General features: G+C 38.4%; 1 non-coding gene across 1 annotated transcript; it reads right to left on the bottom strand.

The window, feature by feature from the left end:
• Positions 1-2,811: 2,811 nt before the first annotated feature.
• LOC113455900 lies at positions 2,812-2,919 on the bottom strand. The gene has a single exon (XR_003376827.1). It is a non-coding gene; the product is annotated as a U6 spliceosomal RNA (small nuclear RNA).
• Between the last annotated feature and the right edge of the window lie 271 nt (positions 2,920-3,190).

The following is a 3,190-nucleotide window of genomic DNA, read 5'->3' on the forward strand; positions in this document are numbered from 1 at the left end:
ACCCATCCGAAGGTCTTCAGGATCAAGACCAAGCTCCCCCTTTGCCAGTGACCTTGCCAACAAAAGGCCTACCTCTTTGATTTAATTGTAGTGGGGCGATGTGATCTCGGTGTTGCGCGCAGTCCCTGCAGCCTGCTTCTGCTGCTGGGACAGTTCCCGCTGCCAGCAGCCTGTGTCCTCTGCTGTCACCCCCGGTCCCAGCTGGTCCCAGCCAGTCCCCACCGGCCGTGGTAGGCGTCCTCCGGCCGCGTTCCGCCACCCGGTGTTCCGCGCGTTCCGCTGCCCGGTGTTCCCTTAGGGAAACATTCGGGAAGATTCTAGCCTATGTCCATCCTGGGTCGGGGCTTCATCGGGTGTATCTTCCCAGGAGCGGGGACCATGGTGTCTCTCTGAGGTGTCTGCTCCCGAGAGGAGAGCTGTGGAGTCTGGTTACTGACTTTTTTGAGTTAATCTTGTATCCAGCCACACTACTGGAGGTGTGTATCAGTTGGAGGAGTTCTCTGATAAAATTTTTGGGGTCACTTATGTATACTGTTGTATCATCTGCAAATACCTAAAGTTTGGCTTTTTTTCTAGTTTGTATCCACTTAATCTCCTTTTGTGTCTTATTGCTCAAGCTAGAACTTCAAGTACTATATGGAAGAGATAGGGAGAGAGTGGACAGCCTTGTCTTGTTTCTGATTTTAGTGGACCCACTTTAGTTTCTCTACATTTGGATGTTAGTTGTTGGCTTGCTGTATATTGCTTTTATTATGTTTAGGTATGTTCTTTGTATACCTGGTCTTTGCAAGACCTTTATCATGAAGGGGTGTTGGATTTTTTCAAAGACTTTTTTAGCATTTAATGAAATAATCATGTGTTTTTTCTCTTTCAGTTTGTTTATGTCATACATTGTATTGGCAGATTTTCTGCATTTCTGGTATGAATCTTAATTTGATCATGGTGGATTTTTTTATGTGTTCTTGGATTCTGTTTGCCACTATTTTACTGAGTATTTTTGCACCAATGTTAATGAGAAAGATTGTTCTGTGATTCTCTTTTCTTGTATGGTTTGGGTATCTGTGTAACTGTAGCCTGATTTAAAAAAAGTGGCAACATTTCTTCTGTTTCTATTGTGTGAAACAATTTTAGTATTATTGGTATTAGCTCTTCTTTGTAATTCTGGTAGAATTCTGCACTGAAACCATCTGGCCCTGGGCGTTTTGGTTGGGAGACTTTTGATGACTGTTTCTATTTCCATAGGGGTTATAGGTCTATTAAATTGTTTATCTGATTTGATTTAATTTTGGTATGTATTATCTATCAAGTTAATTGTCTATTTCTTTTTGATTTTACAATTTGTGAAGTACAGGCTTTTGAAGTATGACCTAATGATTCTCTGGATCCTCAGTGTCTGCTGTTATGTCCTCCTTGTCATTTCTGATTTTGTTAATTTAGATGTTTTCTCTCTGCTTTTTGGTTAGTTTGAATAAAGGTTTGTCTAGCTTGTTGATTTTCTCAAAGAACCAACTCTTTGTTTCATTGATTCTTTGTATTGTTCTCTTTCTTTCTATTTCATTGATTTCACCCCGGAGTTTGATTATTTCTGTTGTGTACTCCTCTTGGGTGATTTTGCTTCTTTTTGTTCTAGAACAAAGCTCTTTGTTTCATTGGTTCTTTGTAGTGTTCTCTGTGTTTCTGTGGTATTGTTTTCAGTCCTAAATTTGATTATTTCTGCCGTCTACTCATGGGTGAGTTTGCTTCTTTTTGTTTTAGAACTTTCAGGTGTGATATTAAGTCACTAGTATGAGATTTCTCCAAATTCTTTATGTGGGCACTTAGTGATATGAACTTTCCTCTTAGATTTGCTTTATTGTGTCTCATAAGTTTGTACATGTGGATTAATCTTTATTGAAATCTAGGAAGTCCTTAATTTCTTTAATTTTTCCTTGACCCATTGATAATTCAGTTGAGAGTTGTTATTTTCAGTGAGTTTGAAGGCTTTCTGCAATTGTAGTTGTTGTTCTTTTCTAACTTTAAGCAATGGCCTTCCAAGAGGGTTATTCCAATTTTTTTCCATTTCTGTTGAGATTTGTTTTCTGAGCAAGTATGTGGTCAGTTTTAGAGAAGGTTCCATGAGGTGCTGAGAAGAAGTTATATTCTTTTTTGTTTGGCTGAAATATTCTGTACATGTCTGTTAAGTACATTTGAGTCACAACATCTGTTAGTTCCTTTGTTTCTCTCTTAAGTTTCTGCCTGGCAGACCTGACCCTTGGAGAGAGTGGGGTGTTGAAGAGTCCTACCATTAATGTCTGGGGTTTGATGTGTGATTTAAGCTTTAGTAATATTTCTTTTACAAGTGTGGGTGCCGTTGTATTTGGGGCATAGATGTTCAGAATTGAGACTTCATCTCAATGCATTTTTCCTTTGATGAATATGAAATGTCCCTCTCCATCTCTTTTGGTTAATTTTGGTTTGAAGTCTATTTTGTTAGATAGTAGGATAGCTACACTGACTTGCTCCTTAGGTTCACTTGATTGGAAAATCTTTTCACAACACTTTACTCTGAGGTAATATCTGTCTTTGAAGTTAAGGTGTGTTTTTTTTTTTTGTATGCAGCAGAAGGATGTGTCCTGTTTTCATATCCATTCTGTTAGTCTGTGTCTTTTTATTAGCAAATCGAGTCCATTGATATTAACAGATATTAATGACCAGTGTTTGTTAGTCCTACTATTTTTGATTTTGGTCGTGGTGGTGGTAGTGTGTTTCTCTGTGTGTGTGTGTTTGCTTGTGCTTGCTCTCCTAGTGTTTGTCTGGTGTGCAATTATCTATACAAATATGAAATGCTTCAGGAATTTGCATTTCATCCATGCACAAGGACCATGATAATCTTCTCTATATCATTCCAATTTTAGTATATGTGTTGCTGAACTGAGCGACGTTTTCAAATCTTGAATAGTTTTATTTGTTTCCTTTTACCATTTGTTTGTATTTTCCTGGATTTCTTTAAGGGATTTATTCATTTCCTCTTTGAAGTCCTCTATCATCTTCATATAGGCTGTTTTAAGGTCTCTTTCTTGTGTTTCAGCTGTTAGAATATTGACAGCATGCTGCAGTAGGGTTTCTGGGCTCTACTGGAGACATACCATCCTGGCCATTATTGACTGTTTTTACACTGGCATTGTGGCATTTGGGATTGGGGGATGATTAT

This window comes from Microtus ochrogaster, unplaced genomic scaffold, assembly GCF_000317375.1.
Source record: "Microtus ochrogaster isolate Prairie Vole_2 unplaced genomic scaffold, MicOch1.0 UNK1355, whole genome shotgun sequence".
NCBI classification, from domain to species: Eukaryota; Metazoa; Chordata; class Mammalia; order Rodentia; family Cricetidae; genus Microtus; species Microtus ochrogaster.